This window comes from Stegostoma tigrinum, chromosome 5 (genome assembly GCF_030684315.1).
Source record: "Stegostoma tigrinum isolate sSteTig4 chromosome 5, sSteTig4.hap1, whole genome shotgun sequence".
In the NCBI taxonomy this organism is placed as follows: domain Eukaryota; kingdom Metazoa; phylum Chordata; class Chondrichthyes; order Orectolobiformes; family Stegostomatidae; genus Stegostoma; species Stegostoma tigrinum.
In genome coordinates this window covers 50,460,756-50,484,497 of record NC_081358.1, presented here as the reverse complement: position 1 = coordinate 50,484,497, position 23,742 = coordinate 50,460,756, and the positions used below count along the sequence as shown (strand labels likewise).

Sequence of the window (23,742 nt, the reverse complement as noted above, 5' to 3'; positions counted from 1 at the left end):
TCTTATTCCTCACGTAAGTGTAAAATGCCTTTGTGTTTTCCCGGATTCCTTCTGCCAAGCCTTTCTCGTGCCCCCTCCTGGCTCTCCTCAGACCATTTCTGAGCTCCTTCCTTGCCTGCATGTAATCCTCTCTAGCTGAACTTGACCCTAGCTTCCTCCACCTTATGTAAGCTACCTTCTTCCTTTTCACAAGAAGCTCCACCGCTCTCGTCATCCAAGGTTCCTTTATCTTACCCCTTCTTGCCTGTCTCAGAGGGACATATTTACTCATCACTCCCAACAACTGTTCCTTAAACAGTCTCCACATGTCTATAGTTCCCTTACCATGGAACAACTGCTCCCAGTCCATGCTTCCTAACTCATGTCTAATCGCATCATAGTTTCCTCTTCCCCAATTAAATATCCTCCCATTTTGCCTAATCCTCTCCTTCTCCATAGCTATGTAGAATGTGAGGCAGTTATGGTCACTATCACCAAAATGCTCTCCCACCACAAGATCTGATACCTGCCCCGGCTCGTTTCCGAGCACCAAGTCTAGAATGGCCTCTCCCCTCGTCGGCCTGTCAACGTACTGCGTTAGGAAACCCTCCTGAACACACCTTACAAAAACAGCTCCAATCAAATCTTCTGCTCGAAGGAGGTTCCAATCAATATTAGGAAAGTTAAAGTCACCCATTACAACAACCCTACTGCATCCACACTTTTCCAAAATCTGTCGACCTATGCTTTCTTCAATCTCCCTGCTGCTATTGGGGGGCCTGTAGTAAACCCCTAACGAGGTGACTACTCCCTTGCTGTTCCTAATTTCCACCCATACTGACTCAGTAGGCAGATCTTCCTCGACAATGGAAGCTTCTGTAGCTGTGATACCCTCTCTGATTAGTAGTGCTACACCCCCTCCTCTTTTTTCCCCCCTCCCTATTCTTTTTAAATGTTCTAAACCCTGGAAGATCCAGCAACCATTCCTGCCCATGAGAAACCCATGTCTCTGTTATGGCCACAATATCATAGCACCAGGTACTGATCCATGCTCTAAGTTCATCACTTTTATTCCTGATACTCCTTGCATTAAAGCAAACACACTTTAACCGATCCCTTGGTTCCTTCCCAGGAAAATCCTTCCCACTAGCTGGTCTACCTCTTGCTACTGCCTCACCTGCATCAACGCTCACCTCTGGTATACAGCTCAGGTTCCCACCCCCCTGCCATACTAGTTTAAACCCTCTCGAACTACTCGAGCAAACCTTCCACCCAGGACATTGGTCCCCTTCCAGTTCAGATGCAACCCGTCCTTCTTGTACAGGTCCCACCTTCCCCAGAAGGCATCCCAATTATCTACATATCTGAAGCCCTCCCTCCTACACCAGCTGCGTAGCCACGTGTTCAGCTGCGCCCGCTCCCTGTTCCTCACCTCGCTATCTCGTGGCACCGGTAGTAAACCAGAGAACACTACTCTGTTCGTCCTGCTCTGCAGCTTCCATCCTAACTCCCTGAAATCACTTTTTATATCCTCAATCCTATTTCTGGCTATATCATTTGTGCCAATATGTAACACGATTTCTAGGGGGAACTTTTAAGATAGACAGACATTGATTATCCCCTCCGTGGAGATGGTGACAAGTGAACAGAAACTCTCAACTTTCTCACCACCTCAGTAAGTGTGGGTAGCACAAGACGACTCATGGGTGATTTTCTCAACTCACCAGCGTTTAAGGCACTTAAGTCATAGAAGTATACAGTGCAGAAACAGGCCCTTTGGCCCAACTTGTTGATGTCAACCAGATTTCCTAGCCTATATCCCTCTCAACTTTTCCTGTTTATTTACCTGTTCATATCTCTTTTAAATGTTGTAATTTTACCTGCCTCTACCACTTCCTCTGGCAGCTTGTTTCATATAGGCAACATCCTCTGCATGAAAAAGTTGCATCTCTGGTTCGTTTTAAATCTTTCCTCCTCCCCTTTAACGTATGCCTTCAATTAGTGGCCACATATAGGCCTAAACTCACCATTTTCCCAATTACCTGTCTCCTTAGTTGGTTAAAAAGGCAACTAGTTTCCCAACTGGGGAAAGCAATTTTGGGGCAATAATAGTCAAGAGGATGGTCTTGGAAATCCAGCATTTGCCCTTGCTTTGAAGCCTCGTGACTCCACTTCTCTGCAACCCACACCCTGTGAGGAGGAAAACAGAACTTCTTGCTGCTACATCCCCAGAGGAATAGGTCACTTCAGGCATACTTTCTGACCCAAAAGATACTGTTTACTGGCTGGCAGCTTCTAGGCGACCAGCTTCGTTAATTGTGAAGATGGTATACGCACGCTTGCTCATATGCTAACATGCTTGCCTTATGATTAGAAAAAAATGGGAAAATTTTTGCCATAGGAACTATTGCTGCTGATTGAGAGTTTAAGACTAGGGGACACAGCCTACAATTTAGATACAGTCCTTTCAAGAATAAAATTAGAAAACACTCTACTTGCAAGGAGTGGTGCAGTTCTATGAATGGCAGTTGTTGCTTGGTCAATTGTTAACTTCAAATCTGAGAATAATAACCTTGGTTATCAAAATTATAACAGGATATGAGGCATAAGTGTGATTGTGATTTCACTGAACTTCACAGCAGGCTCAAGGGACTAAGCTGCCTATTGCAAATGCTATCTGGAAAATGGTCAAGTGTTCCACTTCTATCAGAGCAGCACCAGGTATTTTAATTTTACTAATAAAATGATATGGTTATTTTGTGGCAGTGCAAGAACTTAAGTTATTCAACTCCATTGAAAATTAGGGAAAAAAGTTAAAGGGTAGGGGAACTCAAGAGTTGTTAGTAATGGAGGTAATAGGACCCCAAAAAAAGGGTCTTGTCCTGTGTAATGAGATAGGAATAATTAATGATCTCACAGTCAGGGATCCTCTCAGAAGGAGCGATCACAGTATGGTCGAACTTAAAATACAGATGGAGCGTGAGAAGGTTAAATCCAGTACCTGTGTCCTGTGCTTAAACAAAGGAGACTATGAAGGAATGAGGAAGGACTTAGCTAAGGTAGAATGGGGCAAAAGTTTTATGGTGGGTCAATTGAGGAACAGTGGAGGTCTTTCAAAACAATTTTTCACAGTGCTCAGCAGAAGTATATTCCAGTGATAAGGAAGAACAGTAGGAAAAGAGATAGCCAGCCATGAATATCTAAGGAAATAAAGGAAAGTATCAGGTTGAAAAAAAGCTCATACAAAAAAACAGAGTAGTGGGAATCTAGTAGACTGGAAAATCTTTAAAGGCCAACAGAAAGCCACAAAAAACGTTATAAAGAAAAGTAACATAGATCATGAGAGTAAACGAGCTCAGAATATAAAAACAGGCAGCAAAAGTTTCTATAAATATGTTAATCGTAAAAGAGTGGTGAAGGTAAACATTGGTCCTTTAGAAGACGAGAAAGCCAATTTAATAACTGGGAACAAGGAAATAGCCGAGACATTAAACAGTTATTTTGTGTCATTCTTCATAGTGGAAGACACAAATAACATGCTGAAAACTAATGGCAAGAAGGTTATGGCAGTTGAGGACTTAGAAACTATCATTATCACTAAGGAGGCCATGCTGGGCAAGTTAATGGGGCTAAAGGTAGACAAGTCTCCTGGCCCTGATGAAATGCATCCCAGAGTACTAAAAGAGGTGATGGGGGAAATAGCAAATGCACTAGTAATTATCTGCCAAAATTTACTGGACTCCCACAGATTGGAAAACAGCCAATGTAATGCCACTGTTTAAAAAAGGAAATAGACAAAAAGCAGGTAACTATAGGCTAGTTAGCTTAACTTTGGTAGCGCAGAATACGCTTGAATCTGTCATGAAAGAAGAAACAGCAAGACATCTGGATATTAATTGTCCCATTGGGAACACCCCACATGGGTTCATGAAGGGAAGGTCATGTTTAACTAATTTGATGAAATTCTTTGAGGACATTACTTGCATGGTGGACAATGGGGAACCTGTGGATGTGGTGTATCTGGATTTCCAAAAGGCATTTCACAAGGTGTCATACCAAAGGCTGCTACATAAGATAAAGGTGCATGGTATTACAGGTAATGTATTGGCATGGATAGAGGATTGGTTGACCAGTAGAAAGCAAAGAGTTGGCATAAATGGGTGTTTTTCTGGTTGGCAGTCAGTGGCTAGTGGTGTGCCTTAGGGATCAGTGTTGGTACCTCAATTGTTTACAATTTACAGATGATTTGGAGTTGGGGACTAAGTGTGCTGTGTCAAAATTTGCAAATGACACTAAGGTGAGTGGTAGAGCAAAGTCTGCAGAGGGATTAGATAGTCAGTGGGCAAAGGTCTGGAAGATAGAGTACAATGTTTATAAGTATGAAGGCATCCATTTTGCTAGGAATAACAGCAAAATAGACTATGTTTTAAATGGTAAAAAAAGTACAGCACGCTGCTGTGCAGAGGGACTTGGGTGTCCTTGTGCATGAATCGCTGAAGTTGGGATTGCAGGTGCAGCAAGTGATTAAAAGGGCAAATGGAATCGCTCGAGGAATGGAGTTTAAAAACAGGGAGGCTATGCTGCAGCTGTATAGGGCCCTGGTGAGGCCACACCTGGAGTACTGTGTGCAATTTTAGTCTCCTTACTTCAGAAAACATATACTAGCACCGGAGGAGATTCACTCGGTTGATTCCAGAGTTGAGAGGGTTGGATTATGAGGACAGACTGAGTAGACTGGGATTATACTCATTGGAATTCAGAAGAATGAGGGGTGTTCTTCTGGAAACATGCAAGATTATGAAGGGAATGGATAAGGTGAAGGCAGGGAAGTTGTTTCAGCTATCAAGTGAAACTAGGACTAGAGGGCATCGCCTCAAAATAGGAAACAGATGTAGGGCTGAGGTCAGCAGGAACGTCTTCGCCTAAAGGTTTGTGAATCTGTGAAATTCCCAGCCCTGTGAAGCAGTTGAAGCTACCTCACAGAATGTTTTTAAGGCAAGGCTAGATAAATTTTTGAAAAGGATTTAAGGGTTATGGTGAGTGGGCAGGTAAGTGGAGCTGAGTCTCAAAAAGATCAGCCATGATCTTATTAAATGGCAGGGTAGGCTGGAAGGGAAGATGGCCTACTCCTGTTCCTAGTTCTTATTCCACTGAGAGTGGTTACAAGGTAAAAGTAAATCGCGCAGTATCATGTGGAAGGAAGCTAGATAAGCATATGAGGGACAAAGGAGTAGAAAAATTGCGTTGATGGAGTTAGCTGAAGATCTGTGGGAGAAAGCCCTCCGCTTGAAGCTTTCCCAGATCAGGTGGATCGAAGCCTGTACATGTGCTGTAAATCTTGTGTCCCTGAAATTCTTCTATAAGGCCGGCATCACTGACACTTAAGACATTTGTGCATGATTGAAATGAAATGTTTAGGGTGGTTGTGTGGCGACAGTAGCTGCTGCCGATCGGTTTCGAAACGTCGTAGGGCGAAGGTAATGAGCACAGTAAGATCCCGCTCTCCGTGAGCTGGGCGAAGTGCGAACAGCAACAATTGCGTACAGGCAAAGAGGAGCAATCAAACGGACCTGGCGCTAGGACAGTGCGGAGCAGGCAGATGGCAGGTGGAGCACCCACGTCCGACTCATCTGCCGTAGGTGATCGGCGCAAGCAAGCTTAAGGCCTTCTCTTCGCCCCACCAACACTTCCACACGGCAAGTGGCAGGTAAATGTGCTTCTCTTTGACGGGGAATATATCGGCGCGATAAAGAGCTGTACCTGAAGGATGCGGCCATGCCCCGCGACGGCGTGTAGAGAAAAGCCGTTGGTTCGGAGCGCGAGGCGAGGCTGGTTTTAAACGGCCGATCCGCTTGAGCCGGGACCGTTAGTGCGCTCGAGCACCAAGTTGCTCACGAGCGGAATCATCGCTCACTGGAGCCGCAGGCGCATGGGCGGGTGGAGGGTCCAACCGAGAGGCCCGGCCTCACGTCAGTGGGGGTAGGCAACACACAGTCGCGGCGGAATGGCCGTGCACTCTCACTGCTCTGGTAAAGAGACCCTGGGCTCAAAACGTTAACTCTCCCCAAACCTGCTTAGTTTCGCGTGCAATTTCGGTTTTTGTCCGGCTGTCACTGCCCGCCGGAGATGTTGGGCACAAGGTGACTCGCGAACACCAATCGGCTGCTTTGGTGAAACACTTCCTGTGCCTTCCTCTGCACCGGGGATTGGGGTCGGCCACAGCAGCAGTAGCTATGCCTGTTCTATCCGCTCATGTCCTGGTGGGTAGTTTGTGTGGGGTCCAAGGGAGGATGAGGCAGACTGGACGAAGGATAAAGGTGGAGGTGTCCTTTGTGGGAGGGACCCTGCCCCGGGGTTGGGAAGTCTAGAGAGAGAGAGAGAGAGACTCTGTTTTTGGGAATGGGGAGGACCCTGAGTCTGGGAAGCTGTGGGCAGGGAGGTAGAGATAAGAGTTGGAAGGGGCAGAAAGAGGTTCCTGGTCTGGTCGCAAAAGGGAATGCCTAGGGAGGGAGGTACTTCGCCCTGTCTTGCGCTGAGGGCTTGTTGGCTGCTCGTGGGTGGAAGGAGGAAAGAGGAACCTTTTCTGCGGGAGATGGGAAAGGTCGACCCTGGCCGTCGGAGGATGGGAGAAGAGATTGGAAGCCTGCATTTGATATTAGGGGGAAATAGGTATAAAGAGTGCGAAGCACCTGCCGTGGTGAAAGGATGGGGTATGCTTAAGAGTTCCTGCCCCAGGGAAGGTGTGGGAAGAAAAGTTGGGGGAGGTAGAGAAGGTCTTATCAGGATCCAAGGGTGGAGGGGACGCAGGGAGGGGCGATGTGAGTGGTATGGTATAAACGGTTGTATTCATTTTGTTGTGGGATGGAGAAGGGTCACCTGATTTGCTCATGTTTAAAAAGGAAGCAGTGGTAGTGGAGAGAGAGGTAATGGGAACTGCAGATGCTGGAGAATCCAAGACAACAAAATGTGAGGCTGGATGAACACAGCAGGCCAAGCAGCATGTCAGGAGCACAAAAGCTGACGTTTCGGGCCTAGACCCTTCATCAGAGCGGGGGGTGGGGTGAGGGCTCTGGAATAAATAAGGAGAGAGGGGGACGCGGACCGAAGATGGAGAGAAAAGGTGGAGAGAGTATAGCTGGGGAGGTAGGGAGGGGATAGGTCAGTCCAGGGAAGACGGACAGTTCAAGGAGGTGGGATGATGTTAGTAGGTAGATGGGGGTGCAGCTTGGGGTGGGAGGAAGGGATGGGTGAGAGGAAGAACAGGTTAGGGAGGCAGAGACAGGTTGGACTGGTTTTAGGATGCAGTGGGTGGAGGGGAAGAGCTGGGCTGGTTGTGCAGTGCAGTGGGGGGAGGGGATGAACTGGGCTGGTTTAGGGATGCAGTTGGGGAAGGGGAGATTTTGAAACTGGTGAAGTCCACATTGATACCATTAGGCTGCAGGGTTCCCAGGCGGAATATGAGTTGCTGTTCCTGCAACCTTCGGGTGGTATCATTGTGGCAGTGCAGGAGGTCCATGATGGACATGTCATCAAGAGAATGGGAGGGGGAGTGGAAATGGTTCGCGACTGGGAGGTACAGTAGTTTGTTGCGAACTGAGCGGAGGTGTTCTGCAAAGCGGTCTCCAAGCCTCCGTTTGGTTTCCCCAATGTAGAGGAAGCCACACTGGGTACAGTGGATGCAGTATACCACATTGGCAGATGTGCAGGTGAACTTCTGCTTAATGTGGAATGTCATCTTAGGGCCTGGGATAGGGGTGAGGGAGGAGGTGTGGGGGCAAGTGTAGCATTTCCTGCGGTTGCAGGGGAAGGTGCCAGGTGTGGTGGGGTTGGAGGGCAGTGTGGAGCGAACAAGGGAGTCACGGAGAGAGTGGTCTCTCCGGAAAGCAGACAGGGGTGGGGATGGAAAAATGTCTTGGGTGGTGGGGTCGGATTGTAGATGGCGGAAGTGTTGGAGGATGATGCGTTGTATCCGGAGGTTGGTGGGGTGGTGTGTGAGAACGAGGGGGATCCTCTTGGGGCGGTTGTGGCGGGGGCGGGGTGTGAGGGACATGTTGTGGGAAATACGGGAGACGCGGTCGAGGGCGTTCTCGATCACTGTGGGGGGAAAGTTGCGGTCCTGGAAGAACTTGGACATCTGGGATGTGCGGGAGTGAAATGTCTTATCGTGGGAGCAGATGCGGCGAAGGCGGAGGAATTGGGAATAGGGGATGGAATTTTTGCAGGAGGGTGGGTGGGAGGAGGTGTATTCTAGGTAGCTGTGGGAGTCGGTGGTCTTGAAATGGACATCAGTTACAAGCTGGTTGCCTGAGATGGAGACTGAGGGGTCCAGGAAGGTGAGGGATGTGCTGGAGATGGCCCAGGTGAACTGAAGGTTGGGGTGGAAGGTGTTGAAGTGAATGAACTGTTCGAGCTCCTCTGGGGAGCAAGAGGCGGCGCCGATACAGTCATCAATGTACCGGAGGAAGAGGTGGGGTTTGGGGCCTGTGTAGGTGCGGAAGATGGACTGTTCCACGTAACCTACAAAGAGGCAGGCATAGCTGGGGCCCATGCGGGTGCCCATGGCCACCCCCTTAGTCTGTAGGAAGTGGGAGGAGTCAACAGAGAAGTTATTGAGGGTGAGGACGAGTTCGGCTAGGCGGATGAGGGTGTCGGTGGAGGGGCACTGGTCAGGCCTGCGGGACAGGAAGAAGCGGAGGGCCTTGAGGCCATCTGCATGCGGAATGCAGGTGTATAGGGAGAGGTGTATAGTGGTAGAGGTAGATTCTGCTTACTGGTGGAGAGGAAGAGGTGTTGGGAGAGATACCGGATCCTGAGGGGGGCTGCAAAGAACTGTCTGGGCCATTGTGTTGCTGAGGGAGGAATTCCTGGGGGGGAGGAGGATCCCTATCTGCAGATTAGGAAAGAATCAGAAAAATACTGATTGGTATTTGGTATTTGTGGTGGAGAGCAAGTGAGGGACCTGGGACCTGAATGTATGGGAAAGAGAGGATCAGTGGAAAACAAAGTCCTAGCTGTCTTGATGAAGAGACTGAAAGTGATGTTTTGGCGATGGGGCAGACTTGTCCATTGTGAAGAGAGTGAAGTGGGGGATTCTGCCCTTTGAGAAACACAGAGATAAGGACCTAGACTGTGGTGTGGCAGGTAAATAATTGCCAGTGACGAGGTAGAACAATAAAGACCCTTTCCATCTACTGCATTCATGGTTATCCCTTCACACAAAATGGCAGTTTTGTTCTTCATTCATCATGATAGCTTTAGATCTGTTCAAACAAACCACGCATCAACTTTTTCCTTTTCTGTAGTAAACCCCTTCCACTATTTATTTCAACTAGTACAGCTCTCATCTTACACTTTGTTAAATTCAAATAACTCAGACTTGAATGTGATTTAGCTGTTCATCATCAGGCTGGACCACACAAAACTGTTCACTGTTCAGAATCACTCTGGAATGTAAAAAATAATTTCCTGGCTTTTCCCCTCGCAAACCTTTCGGACCTCCCACCCTCACCTCTAATGTTTTTGACATCTTTGTAACCATGAATGACAGTTCAGCCACATTTACTGTTTCCCTTAGCATACCAATCCAAATTTTTTTGGATGCATCATCTTTTGCATTAGCAGTGATATCATTTTTTTCTAGGGGTCAATTAGTTCAGTTGTCTGGATGGCTGATTTGCGATGCAGAGTGATGTCAACAGTGTAGGTTCAGCACCAGCTGAGGTTACCACGAAGGATGCTCCTTTTCAGTTTCTTCCCTTGCATGATGACCCTCTGGTTAAATCACCACCAGTCATCTGTCTCTAATGAGATAGCAACCCTGTGGTCTGGTAAGACTGTGGCAACTTTACTTTTACCTTGTCTTTTCTCCAGTTTCTTTCCTGTTTCCCCTTAGAATTTATCTTGTCCACTTCTTTCAACCCTATTGTCATCTAGTCTCATACTGTCAATAGTTTCTGCTTAGGGACTGAAGTTGCCTGTGTGAAATCTTTCATTATTTTCCAGTTGTAAAAATCCAATCTTGATTCCCTCTTGCGAGTTTAACTAAAGCCTTATCTATATTTTGAATATGTTGCCTGCTGAATTGGTACCTATCTTTCTTACAACTTGTGTTTGGAACAGTTGAATCAGATTTTTAGCCCTGTCATAGCAGTGACATCCTAAAGAGTGTGACACTGATAAACTATAATCCCTTATCCTTCTTAGCCAGTTTGTAGCCTTTCTCTCAGTTGGACACACCCTGTTATTCCAACCATTCTGTGTCTAGCTGCGGTGTGATACCTCCACCTGGCTCCAGTCTTTGGCGGTGGCTTCTCATGCTTGAAAGGCATGAAATCTGAAGTTCTAGCAGGGATATATTCTAGTCTCTCCCTGTGGATCTCTTCTCTATGTTTGCTGTTGAGCTTGTCTCAATCCTTTGTTTGCTTGCATCTTGCAATTTTTCCTGTTCTTCTGTAACCATTTGCTTGTCATATCGGCTGCCATTGTGACAACATGTTAGCTAGAAAATTTTCATTTTTAGCGAGTTTTGAGAAGATTTGTAGCTCAGGTTGAGTTTCTGGATGTGAGTTTGCTCGCTGTGCTGGAAGGTTAGTTTTCAGACGTTTTGTTACCATTCTAGGTAACATCATCAGTGACCCTCCGACGAAGCACTGGTGTTATGTCCCGCTTTCTATTTATCTGGTTAGGGTTCCTTGGGTTGGTGATGTCATTTCCTGCATAGGTGATGTCATTTCCTGTTCTTTTTCTCAGGGGATGGTAGATTGATTTGGAACCAATGTGTTTGTTGATGGAGTTCTGTTTGGAATGCCATGCTTCTAGGAATTCTTGTGCGTGTCTCTGTTTGGCTTGCCCTAGGATGGATGTGTTGCCCCAAACACAGTGGTGTCCTTCCTCATCTGTATGTAAGGATACTAGTGATAGTGGGTCATGTCGTTTTGTGGCTAGTTGATGTTCATGTATCCTGGTGGCTAGCTTTCTGCCAGTTTGTCCAATGTAGTGTTTGTCACAGTTCTTGCAAGGTATTTTGTAGATGACGTTCGTTTTGCTTGTCAAATGAACGTCATCTACAAAATACCTTGCAAGAACTGTGACAAACACTACATCGGACAAACTGGCAGAAAGTTAGCCACCAGGATACATGAACATCAACTAGCCACAAAACGACATGACACACTATCACTAGTATCCTTACATACAGATGAGGAAGGACACCACTGTGTTTGGGGCAACACATCCATTCTAGGACAAGCCAAACAGACACGCACGAGAATTCCTAGAAGCATGGCATTCCAAACAGAACTCCATCAACAAACACATTGATTTGGAACCAATCTACCATCCCCTGAGAAAAAGAACAGGAAATGACATCACCAACCCAAGGAAACCTAACCAGATAAATAGAAAGCGGGACATAACACCAGCGCTTCGTCGGAGGGTCACTGATGATGTTACCTAGAATGGTGACAAAACGTCTGAAAACTAACCTTCCAGCTCAGCGAGCAAACTCACATCCAATTTTCATTTTTATTTACAAATCTCACATGGCCTTCTCCTTTTTTCTGTTTGCAATTTTCTCCAGCTGTAAAGCTCTTTGAGAACTTTGCTCTCCTCAAGTTTAGCCTCTTTGCTCCACTATTGGTTCATCTAACCAAGTGTTGAGGCTTTATCTAGAAACTACCATCCACAGATGATGTAAATGGGTCCCCAGGAAATGTGGTTGGCTATTTCAACAATAAGGTTTAACTTGTTTACTTTGACGTTGGGGCAGACATTGTCTTTAGAATTCCCAGTAGAAAACAGTTTTTATGTGGGGCATGTTCCTACAGTGCTACCATGTTATTAACTTCTGTCAGTTAAGACTCTTCTTTACGGCTTGGTAAAAGTCAATGAGCATCTGACTTGAAGTATTGAGACGGAAACCATTGCCTTTAGCAATGAGAAGAGCTGGGCTAATTTCCTTAATATTTGTCTACACATGCTTTTCTGACAATTTCTTTAAATAAAATTTGATCTTAGGGAAAACGTCTTTGTTCTAATGAGTTGTGTATTCATTTCCTAATGCATTGCAACATGAGTTATCATGTTGCTCCCAATGTGTATAACTCATCGACTTACCTAGAGGACTTTTTAATGTAGGCTACTAAAAAGAGTTGATTTATTTTCAGATATCTGTTTACGTTGAGACCTATGGCTCATGAGCATTTCACAAAAATTCTTGCACACGAATACGAAGGCAGTACAACAGTATGAAAAGGAAAGCAAAGTATTGCAAATGTTGGAAATCTGAAATAAAAGCAGAAAATGCTGGAAGTATTCAGTTCAGACAGATTCTGTGTAAGGCAAGAATTTGAGACTTTAGTTCTGTTGCATTCTAGGTATATCCATTTTTCCCTATTATACCTATGACTACTTAACGATTAACAAATGAGAAACTGGCTTAATAGTGTATAATTTAAGTATTCAGAAAGTCTATTAAGCTGCATTACAGTGTTGGAATGGCTGTCTTAATACACTACATTGAGAATTACTGTAGGTAACGGTGATTTTTTTTTCTTTAAATTTAGTGCTGGAATTTTGGGAATATGATTATTCACTTTTTAAATTTGTATATATTATAAAGCTGGATTCCTTTTTAAGTGGGACTGTGAAATACCCGCAGTTGAGCCAAAAAGTGAAAAGAAGACAGATGATATGTTAACAGGTTGTAGTTACTTGAGTTCTGTATTTAACTGCTCACAGTATGAAAAAGTGATTTTTAAGTAGCAATTTACCTCTGAGTATAATATAATCAATATTATGGAGGCTTGGTTTAACCTGAGAACAAGTAAGGAATAAATATTCCAAGTTTAACATTCTAGACTGTATGATCTGGCAGAACCTAAATAAGCTTAAGAAGTAGATTCAATAAATTTCTCGAATGATTAAGATTTTTCCAAAATTAGTGTCTACATTTTACAGTCAGGAAAGGAGTGATCATGCTTGTCACTGATATCAGAGAGCTGACTCCAAAAATGTGGCAAATTCTTGGATGGAATTTCACTCTTCGCAATGCTAACTATAATCTGGAACCAACTGCAGGAGATCTCTGGTATTTGGTAGAAGTTGTCATCAAGCAGACACGTTAATGAATTCTCATAGATCGCAGACCAAGAAGTAACAAGCAGGTTTTACCATTGATTTAAAAAAATTACTGGAAGAAAAGTATGTACAGGAATTGGGAGAACCTAAAATCTCACAATCTTTAAAATTATTTGAGTTTTTTTTCACATTGCAAAATACAAAAATTTTATTGGACTTTTCACAAATGTAAAATTGTTTTTGCCACGACTGAAGATGATATTTGGCAATAAGTATGGTTTAATTTGCCATTGAAATATTGGGACTATACCACTAATGATACAGAAGGTGCTTGCTTCAGAATGTCCAAGTGTCCAAAGTGCATTGACATACGGAGATCATTGCTGCCAGTAAACTGAATCTTCGGTTTCGGATCCTGATCCTGACATACTACTAATCCTGAAATCAGTTATTTGCTTGAGTGCAAATTGAGTGCTTAGCAGCATGGCGTAAAGACAACAATCTCTCCAAAAATGTCAGCGAAGTGAAGGAGCTGGTCGTTGACTCCTGGAAGTGAAGTGGAGGCACGCCCCTGTCTGCATCAGTGGTGGTGAAATGGGGATGGTCAAGAGCATCAAGTTCCTGGGAGTGATGATAGTCTGTCCTGGCCCACCCACCTTGATGTGGTCAAGACAGCGCAACCAACATCTCTACTTCCTCAAGGGCGGCACGGTGGCTCAGTGGTTAGCACTGCTGCCTCACAGCACCAGGGACCTGGGTTTGAATCCAGTCTTGGGCGACTGTCTATGTGGAGTTTGCATGTTCTCCCCGTGCCTGCATGGGTTTCCTCTGGGTGCTCCGGTTTCCTCCCACAGTCCAAAGATATGCAGGCTAGGTGGATTGGCCGTGCTAAATTTCCCATAGTGTTCAGGGATACGTAGATTAGGTGGGTTAAGGGAATGGGCCTGGGGGGGATGCTCCGAGGGTCCGCATGGACTTGTTCAGCCAAAGGGCCTGTTTCCACACTGTAGGGATTCTATGATGAAGAGGCTGAGGAAATTCGATATGTCTAGAATGACTCTTTTTAGGGTATGGGGCAGCCCACAGTAGTTTTTGGAAGTGAGTGTAACGATTTTGACCCAGTGATAGTGAAGGACTGGTGACATAGTCCCAATTTTTATTGATGCACAATAGAAAACACCCTATCTGGATGCATCACAGTGTGGTTTGGCAACTGCTGTTCCCAAGACCACATGAAACTACAGTAATTCATGAACATAGCTCAGACCATTACGCAAACTGGCCTTCCATCCATTGTCTCCACCTGTACTTCTCACTGCCTCAGGAAAGCAACCAACATAGTTAAAGACCCCTTCCACTTTGGTTATACTCTTTTCCACCCTCTTCCATCTGGCAGAACATGTAAAAAATTTGAATACATGTATGGATAGATTTAAGAACGGCTTCTTCCTTGCTGTTATCAGACTTTTGAATATACCTCTCATTCATTTTGCTCTGCCTCACTCACTCTTTGCACCTTCTCTGCAGCTGTAACACTATTCTGTTCTGCTGCCCTGATGCACTTTTGTATGGTACAATCTACCTATATAGCATGCAAAACAACACTCTTCACTGTATCTTGGCGCATACATCAGCAATAAATCAACCAATCCCAAATCAAATCACACTAGACTTAATCAAGAAGAGGCTGCCGAAATATAGAAAACTGATCCATGTTAGTGCCATCCGTGTATAGAAGTTTGATGGAGGTAGGGCCTGCTTAAGTTTGAAAGCAGTGTGGTTTGAGCAATTCCTCAAAGTTTTTTTGTATAGCTTTCTCAGTGTTAGAAGATAATTTTCTGGTAGTGAGGTACTGTATTGCGATGAAGAAAGTAGAGAAGAGAATTGGTGCAAAAAGAGAGCCTTGTTGACCCTCATGTTCAGTGAGTGTGAGATTAGATTGGATTAGATTCCCTACAGTGGAAACAGGCCCTTCGGCCCAACAAGTCCACACCGCCACTGAAGTATCCCACCCAGACCCATCTCTTATAACCCACACACCCGTGAACACTACGAACACTTTAACCAAATATAAACATTTTTGAGTGGCATCAGCAAAACCTTCCTGTCAGAATATTTCAGATTGAGATTGAAAACACAGTGATTTTAAAAAATCGTTTCAAGTTCAATATGATATTTTTTCTAGTTTTAATTGTTCATGGGATGTGGCTAGGCCAGCATTCATTTGCCCATCTGACATTGCCTTGGAGAAGTTGGTGGAAGCTACTTTCTTGGATCGCTGAAATCTTTATGGTATGGGGCACCAGTAGTAGTTTTTGGATGAGAGTGTAAAGATTTTGACCGAGTGATTGTGAAGGAATGATGACGTAGTTCGATGTCGCAATGGTGTGTTGCTTGGAGAGGACCCTGCAGTTGGTTTTCCCATGTACCTGCTGCCATTACCCTTCTAGATGACAATCGTTGAGAGTTTGGAAGGTGCTGCTTAAGGAGCCTTAGTGAGTTCCTATGGTACATTTCTAGATGGTATGCACTGTTTTAGCTGTAGTAATGGAAGGAGTGAATGTTTGTGGATGTTGTACTAATCAAGCAGGTTATTTTGTCCTTAATGATATCAAGCTTCTGGAGCGTTGTTAGAGCTGCTCCTATGCTAGTAAATGGAAATTATTTTATTACACTCCTAATTTATGGTTTGTAGATTGTGGATTAGGGAAATAGGAGTTGAGTTACTTACCATATAATTCCTAACTTCTGGCATGCAGTTGTAGCTACAGTATTTATGGCTGATTTCAGTTCAGTTTCTGGTTGATTACCAACATTCTGCGTTTACAATGGGGCTTCAGTGATAGTAATGACATTGAATATCAGGGGCAATGATTATATTCTCTCTTTTTGGAGAGATCATTGCCTCAACTTGTATGGTGCCCATGTTACATGCCACTGATCAAAACCTCCAGACTTGGGTTGATGGATATGGATATGGACTGCTTTAGTTAGAGAAGTTCAAATGATACTGAGCATTCTGCAAACATCTCCACTTCTGGCCTTTATGGAGGCAAAATTATTGAAGCACCTGAAGATGTTTAGGCTTAGGACACTACCCTAAGGAATTTCCATTTTTATTTCAATTTCCAGAATCTTGGTATTTTGCTTTTATTTTATGGTGGGATATGTCATTAGTCTGCTTGATGACCAGACTCTCTAAGCAGCTGCTCCACTCTGAGATCAGTTGCACCAGGAGACTCCCAGCAGACGGTGGAAACACCGTTCAAAACATCCCTGATGCTCTTAGAATCCCTGTAGTGTGGAAACAGGCCCTTCGGCCCAACAAGCCCACACTACCCTTGAAGCAACCCATCCAGACCCATTTCCCTATAACCCATACACCCCTGGGTACTACGGGCAATTTAGTTTGGCCAATCCACCCAGCCTGCACGTCTTTGGACTGTGGGAGGAAACTGGAGCACCCGGAGGAAACCCACGCAGACACGAGAACGTGCAAACTCCACACAGACAGTTGCCTGAGGCTGGTATTGAACCCGGGTCCCTGGTGCTGTGAGGCTGCAGTGCTGACCACTAAGCCACCGTGCCGCCCCTATAGAGAAGGCTACACCTAGACTTGAACTCGAATCACAGGGTTCAGAAACCAGAGTGCTCACCATTACACCATGGCAACCGCAGCTCACATGATGTCAAATATATCTGGTGACTCATGGGAACTTTTGACTGACCAAAATAGAGAATGCTCATTTGGGAAGGCACCAAACACCCGGAAGTGGTAGTGAGCTGGATTAGTAACCCATCAGTTCGGACAATTGTCTGGGAGCAGGGATTCAAATTCCACCATCACAACTAGTGGAATTTAAGTTAAATTAATAAAATCTTAACTTGAAAACTAATCCTTAATATTGATATGAAACTATCATTGATTCCTCTAAATACTTCGATTCACGACGTGCTTTTAAAGGAAGGAAATCTGCCATCCTTAAACTGGCCTACACATGACTTCAAGCCTGCACCAATGTGATGAACTCGTAACTGGCTGCTGATATGGCAAATCAATGTACTCGGTTCAGGAGCAATTAGGAATGGACAGTAAATACTGGCCTTGTCATTTCCATGTCCCATGAAAGAATAAAGGCAGGGGAGGAATTAAAAGAAGGAGAGATTTTGTTAATGTGAAAAGGTGATGTTCAGGTATTATAGGGAGCACCCAAACTTGTAAGCAAACTATCTATTTAGCCCTTTGAGTACAGTTTGCCCTGGGTGTAGCAGGGTCTGCAGCGTGGGTATGGGACTTGTTAGCTATTTTAGAACCCAACAAATTGGAGTAAAATCAAGTCATCCTTCATGCTGCAAATTATCCAAGAAGACAGCTAATCTAAAAGCAAAAACTTATTTGAGGGTTTTTATAGCAAGAATATGTCATAACAGTGAAAATTCATGTCAATTCAGTAACTTTCAATTGATTCCCTATGCAGTGGGTTCACTTATGCTGTGGATGAATGGGGAATCACCAATAGCATTTTCTGGGTTATTGCTTGTAATTGTATATGGGCGGATGCCAGTAGTTGCTGACAGCAGACCTGTCTGAGAGGACTGGACTGGGTAAATGCAGGAAGGATGTGCCCAATTACTGGGAAGTGCAGAACTAGGGGTTGCAGTTTAAGAATAGAGTGTAGCCCATCTAGGACTGTGGTGAGGCTAAATTTCCTGACCTAAAGAGTAGTGAGCCTGTGGAGTTCTTTGCCACAGCAGTGGTTAAGGGCAAAACACTGAAATGTTTTAAAGGGGCTGAAAGGGTTAAAGGGTATGGTGAGAAAGTGGGAACAAGATATAAAGTTGAATGATCAGCTATGTTCATATTGAATGGTGGCATAGGCTTGAAGGCCCAGATGGCTTACGTCTTATCCTTTTCCCCATGTTTGTGTTGGATTCACAAGGTAATGGAAATAAGCAATGATTTTGCGATCGTTACAACTATGAAATCCCAATAAGTAATAGCAATCCAAACAAATACTTGATTTGAAAACCAATAAATGCCTCAAAGACATATTATCCACTTGTCATTAAGCAACCATTGTGAAGAAATTTTATGCAATACTTGAATAAAGTAAAAGCTCAAATGCAAGAAAAAAATAGCAATGGAGAACTCGCAAGTAGGAAGAACTGTGAGAAACAACAGAAGGGTGCTGAAGTGAGAAGCGATGTGGGTCGGCAAGACAAATACAAGTGAGATTAAAACTGACATTATGAAGAAATTTTGATGTTGTTTACTATGCAGGTTTTTTTTCTAATTTTGCACTGTGGAAAGAGGACAAAATATTACTGATACGCTAGTAAACCCAGAAATGATTCAACAGGAGGAACTAGCAGTGTTTTAACATTCTTGAAAAAAATGTAATAACTGGTAATCTCACTTAAAATATTGTGTAAATTTCGACTTGGCTAAGCTGGTGGGTGATCTAGAGGCACTGGGAAAGGTTCGGCTGAGGGCTACTCACCATAGAACCATGACATTGCATGGATGACATTTGGCTTGCCATGCCTGTTCCAGTATTTTACAAAGGCAATTTAGCTTGTCCTATTCCTTTGTTCCTTTCCCTGTACCTCCTGTAGTAAGGTGATGGCGTTGTGAAGATTTCACTAGGTTCATAATGCAGAGACTCATGGTATTCTGAAGACGTGGTTTTTCAAACCCTATTTCAGAATCTGTTGGAATTTCAATTCAGTTAATTCGTCTGGAATATAATGTTAGCTTACAATAATGTTTCATGGTTGTAACCATCAGTTGTGAAAATCTGCTTGATTTGTTCATGTACTCGTAAGCAAGGAAATCTGACATTGACCTGGCTGGCCCACACCTGATCCCAGATCTGCTGTGTGGTTGATTCTTAACTGCCCTCAAATAGACAAGCAAGTCAATCTGCTCATGGGTAATAAATGCTGTCAATGCTCACGTCTTATGAAAGAATAAAATACCTGGATCTCCTACAGCATATTTGTTCACATATTGGGACATTGGGAGTGGTCAGAGAGATATCATCCTGAAACTAGTTTCAGATTTTTCCTTCTCTCAGACTCTGAAAGATTACTTGGCTGGCATTTTTTTTCAGAAACAGATAGATTTGTATGAATTGGGAATACAACTAGACCATTCAAGCCTGTTCCACCATTCATTCAGATCATGGCTGATCTGATTACTAAACACGTTTCACTCTCTTGCTTATTAAGAACTTCTCTACCTTTGTTTTTAAAAAAAAATCAGAAATTTCATTACTGACTTTGGAGGAAGGGAGTTTCAAAGACCCATGATCCACAGTGAAAAAGCATCCTCATCTTTGTCTTCAATGGACAACTGCTTTATTTTTAAGCGGTAATGATCCTTCTAGGTTATTTCCAGTGTCAACATCTTCTCTACATCTGCTCTGTCGAGACCAATCAGGATGTGTATTTCAATCAAGTTGCCCCTTCTAAACTCCACAGATGCAAGCTTAGTATGTCAGATATTCCCTTATAAGGTAACTTACTCATTCCAAGTATTAGTCTTATAAAGCTTTTCTGAACTGCTTCCAATAGATTTACAACCTTTCTTAAAAAAGGGGAATTAAATTATATGCAGCACTACAGACGTGATCTCACTCCTCGACATTGGAGAAACCAGGCGGAGGCTTGGGGGCCGCTTTGCAGAACACCTACGCTCTGTTTGCACTAAACAACTGCACCTCCCAGTCGCAAACCATTTCAACTCCCCCCTCCCATTCCTCAGACGACATGTCCATCCTGGCCTCCTGCAGTGCCACAATGATGCCACCCGAAGGTTGCAGGAACAGCAACTCATATTCTGTTTGGAAACCCTGCAGCCCAATGGTATCAATGTGGACTTCACAAGCTTCAAAGTCTCCCCTCTCCCTACCACATCCCAAAATCAGCCCAGCTTGTCTCTGCCTCCCTAACTGGCCTTCGTCCCACCTATCCCCCCCTCCCACCTCAAGCCCCACCCCCATCTTCTACCTATTAACCTCATCCCGCTCCCTGGACTGACTTATCTCCTCCCAACTCTCCACCTACACTCACCTTTACTGGCTCCATTCCTGCCTCCTTGACCTGTCTGTCTCCTCTCCACCTATCTTCTCCAATATCTACCTTTGATCTGCCTCCCCTCTCTCACTATTTATTTCAGAATTTCCTTCCCCTCCCCCATTTCTGAAGGTGGGTCTACGCCCAAAACGTCATTCTTCCTGTTCCTCCGATGCTGCTTGGCCTGCTGTGTTCATCCAGCTCTATACCTTGTTATCTCCGATTCTCCAGCATCTGCAGTTCCTACTATCTCTGATCTCACCAACGCCCTGTATAAGTGAATCATAACCTCCCTACTTTTGTATTCAATTCCCCTCACAAATAACATTCTACTAGCTTTTCTAATTACTTCCTGTGCTTTCATGCTGACTTTTTGCATTTCATGCACTTGATCACCCGAACCCCTCGATTTCAGAGCACTGTAATCTTTCTTCAGTTTAAACTTTTCTCCTTTTGTCAACATTCCATATTTTCCTCTGTTATACTCCATATGTCAGATCATTATGCACTCATTTAACATATTTATAAGCCTTTGTAGCCTCCTTATGTTTTCTTCACAACCTACTTTCCTATCTACCTTTGTGTCCTCAATGAAGTTCACAACCGTACCTTGGGTCCCTTCTTCCAAGTCAAGTGTAAAAGGTTCAGCAAATAAAAACCTGAAGAGCTGTGGATGGTGTAAATCAGGAACAAAATAAATTTGCTGGAAAAGCTCAGCAGGTCTGCCAACATCTGTGAAGGAGAAAACAGAGTTAATGTTTTGGGTTCGGTGACCCTTCCTCAGAACTGTTAAAAGGTTTAGTTCCGAGCACAAATTTATGAGACATGTTCACATTGCAAGAACATGACCTGTTTATATCGATTGACAAACAGGAAACAATGTTTCATTCGTACCAATATTTTACCCTGATACCATGAGCTCCAATCTTCTGCTATAGAAAAATGATATAGAATCTTTCCAAATATCTTCTAGAAATCTGTGTACAAAACATCCACTGTTTCCTTTTTATCTACTGCACTGGACACTTCCTCGAAGCAATCTGGTAAATTGGGTAAATATAATTGCTGTTTTTCAAAATCATGTTGATTCTGACTTATTATCTTCGAGTGTCCTGCTGTAATATCTTTAATAGCTTCTTATATCTCCCCAGATGTTAAGCTAATAGATAGATATTTCCTGCTTTTTTTTCCCTCCTTATCCCTTTTTGACTAAAGGAGTTACAGCTGCTTTCTAATATTTTAGTCTTTTGAGTCCAGGAAGCTTGGAAAATTGAAACAAATGTATTAGCAGTTTCACTGGTTACTGATAACAGCCAAAATGAAGCTTATTCAAACCTGTGCAACTGTCAGTTCACTTCCCTGATGATTGTAATTTTCCTGCATTCCACCCTGTCTTCGATCCTGATTCATAGCCATTTCTGAGATTCTACTTCTGTTCTTCACAGACTACCCGTTCAGATCATTTGCCTTCTCATTTTCCAGAATTAATTCCCCATACTTGCTTTCTGTAGAATCATCATTCATTTTGGATCGTTTCATCATTAATGGGATGAGGGCATCGCTGGCTAGGCAGCATTTGTTGCCCGTTCCTAATTGCCCAGAGGGCAGTTGAGAGTCAACTGCGTTGCTGTGGGTCTGGAGTCACAAGTAGGCCAGACCAGATAAGGATAACAATTTCCTTCCCTAAATGACATTGGTGAAGCAGATGGACTTTTCTGACAGCCCAGGTTCCCAGAATGTTACCTGGGTCTCTGGATTAACAGTCCAGTGATGATACCATTAGGCTATTGCCACCCCCCCCCTCCTTCATTTTCACTGCTGATATTTACTGATTTTTATGTTTTTAGCTGTTCCTCATCAAAACAGAAAGAAAGACTACCTATTAGATCACATCAGCAACATGAATGGCACACCTGTGTAGTTTGATGTGCCCTGTAGCTTAACTGTGGAGTACAAATGTTCAAATCTTTTTAGTCAAAATGAGAGAATATGAGAAGATTAATGGTTGCACGGACTGCATGATTTACTGACTAGCTTTCATTTTATTTCAGTTGTAATTTTCAAACTTAAAACTACAAACATCAAATTCCCTAGATGCTTGTGTTTGTCTGAGAAGGTGGTCAGATTCTTGAGGTTGGAGTGAATTTACGGATCGATAATTTGTGGAATAGGTGACTTGGGTAAAGAAAGCAGCTTAATAGTGTGGGACCTATTCACATTCTATGTAACTGATGAGATCGAGAGGTGCCTATGAAAAAAACAACACCATCTTGGAGTTATTCCAGAGTGTCTAATATCAATGCCAATGTTCACCCCAAATAGAATAGGTGGATGAACAAAAAAAAATCCCCAACAAATGGAATTTGTATGTTACTCCACATGGTTTGTGTGGTTTGACTATTAAAGTTGTTCTACTTTGTTGGAACTCGTTCACAAGTAAATCACATTTTTTTCAAACTATTTCAAGGCTCTTGCTGCCTAAGATGATTTTGGAAGAGGCACATGTCACATTGGAGTGATGTATTTTTGTCTTGTCAGATTCAAGTATTTTTCAAATCGTTGAAAGTTTGTTTCCATTAGCAATCAAAATATTGTGTGCCAATGCTTTATAATGTGGGTCAACGTGCTCAGATTTGACAGTTATCCCTTTTTTTTGTCTCTTCTAAAAACTATCAAGCCAATATACATGCCAAATTTATTTGGTTGTTGCATATCAAGGCATTCAGAGAAAGAAAAACTGATAATGAGTATAATATTTAAAAGAATGTAAAACAGTAAAACAGACAAAGTGTGAAGCTGGATGAACACAGCAGGCCAAGCAGCTCCTGAGATGGCTTCCCACTTTGTTATCTTGGATTCATGGAATCATGGAATCCCTACAGTGTGGAAACGGACCCTTCGGACCAACAAGTCCACACTGACCCTTGAAGCATCCCAATCAGACCCATTCCCCTATAAAGCACCTATGATACACTACACATCCCTGAACACTATGGGCAATTTAGCGTGGGAAATCCATCGAACCTGCACATCTTTGGACTGTGGGAGGAAACTGCAGCACCCAGTGGAAACCCACATAGGCACTGGGAGAACGTGCAAACTCCACACAGACATCTCAGATACTTTCACGCCTGATTGGACTCAATTGGACCATTTTTGTGATTTTTCTGGCAGAGGAAGAAACACTCTTGGTTGCCTGAATCCAGAGGTCTGCCAAAGCCCAGGAAGAAAAGGACCCCAAGGTATCAGCCATTAATAATGTGTGGAAAAGCATAGACAACAGCAGCAGTCAGGTCTTTAGGAGGCACTAGGTAAAGATTGGAAGAGCTCAACAATATTCAGTGCTGTGTTGGTTCCAACATGTGTGTACTGGCTCACTGCTTGGTCAGGTTGGCAGTTGCCATGGAAAGACAGGTCCAGCAGAATGCTCAGTGGCTGTCAGAATTGCGTGCAGACCCAGGGTTGCACCTGGAGGCTCTTGGAGGGCAAGGAGAGAGAATTCTCCAGCATCTGCAATTCCTATTATCTCTGATACAAAGATTTTTTGGATTCTTGGGATGAAGGGATTTAAAAACAAGGAATAGAAGTTGTAAATAGAGCAGTTACTGG

The 23,742-nt window shown here is 43.7% G+C and overlaps 1 protein-coding gene across 9 annotated transcripts in view; it reads left to right on the top strand.

Annotated features, from left to right (window-relative positions):
* Nucleotides 1-23,742, top strand: part of LOC125451575 (CYFIP-related Rac1 interactor B) — a 178,687-nt gene that overhangs the window by 36,829 nt on the left and 118,116 nt on the right. The window contains exons 1-2 of one of the 9 annotated variants that reach the window (XM_048528833.2): nt 5,512-5,686; nt 23,308-23,375. The exons of 6 other annotated variants lie outside the window; for them this stretch is intronic. The gene's annotated coding sequence lies outside the window, so the exon portion shown is untranslated. Of the gene's footprint in view, nt 1-5,511; nt 5,687-23,307; nt 23,376-23,742 lie in introns of those variants that run through there. 2 more of the 9 variants (XM_048528835.2, XM_048528832.2) reach the window with 2 other exon arrangements.